Genomic DNA, 938 nt, shown 5'->3' with positions numbered 1-938 from the left:
ACAAAGGAATCTCTATACTGTGACATAGAGGATTCCATATTTTCTTTGTTATTCCCTTCTTTTTCATATGAGCAGGAGCAAGGACAAGAACATTCTTGTTGAGGCAGACCCTGAACCTGAAAGGACTCTGAAAAGGAAACTAAGAGAAGCTAAAATACAACAACCCAGAGACAACCTTACAGGAATTTTTGAACAAAAAGAGGAGATGGCAGCCGAAAATAATAATAATGGAAGGAGGATGCTTGGTGACTTTACCGCACCTAATTCCAATTTACATGGAAGAAGCATCTCCATCCCTGCCATTGGAGCAAACAACTTTGAGCTGAAACCTCAATTAGTTTCTCTGATGCAGTAGAACTGCAAGTTTCATGGACTTCCATCTGAAGATCCTTTTCAGTTCTTAACTAAATTCTTGCAGATATGTGACACTGTTAAGACTAATGGAGTAGATCCTGAAGTCTACAGGCTCATGCTTTTTCCTTTTGCTGTAAGAGACAGAACTAGAATATGGTTGGACTCTCAACCTAAGGATAGCCTGAACTCTTGGGATAAGCTGGTCAAGGCTTTCTTAGCCAAGTTCTTTCCTCCTCAAAAGCTGAGTAAGCTTAGAGTGGATGTTCAAACCTTCAGACAGAAAGAAGGTGAATCCCTCTATGAAGCTTGTGAGAGATACAAGGAACTGACCAAAAAGTGTCCTTCTGACATGCTTTCAGAATGGACCATCCTGGATATATTCTATGATGGTCTGTCTGAATTAGCTAAGATGTCATTGGATACTTCTGCAGGTGGATCCATTCACGTAAATAAAATGCCTGCAGAAGCTCAAGAACTCATTGACATGGTTGCTAATAACCAGTTCATGTACACTTCTGAAAGGAATCCAGTGAGTAATGGGACGCCTCAGAAGAAGGGAGTTCTTGAAATTGATACTCTGAATG

General features: G+C 40.4%; 1 non-coding gene across 1 annotated transcript; it reads right to left on the bottom strand.

The window, feature by feature from the left end:
• Window positions 1-601: 601 nt before the first annotated feature.
• LOC112746700 (small nucleolar RNA R71) lies at window positions 602-709 on the bottom strand. The gene has a single exon (XR_003174570.1). It is a non-coding gene; the product is annotated as a small nucleolar RNA R71 (small nucleolar RNA).
• Between the last annotated feature and the right edge of the window lie 229 nt (window positions 710-938).

Source organism: Arachis hypogaea, chromosome 14 (genome assembly GCF_003086295.3).
Source record: "Arachis hypogaea cultivar Tifrunner chromosome 14, arahy.Tifrunner.gnm2.J5K5, whole genome shotgun sequence".
Taxonomy (NCBI): domain Eukaryota; kingdom Viridiplantae; phylum Streptophyta; class Magnoliopsida; order Fabales; family Fabaceae; genus Arachis; species Arachis hypogaea.
This window is presented reverse-complemented; position numbering and strand designations above follow the sequence as displayed.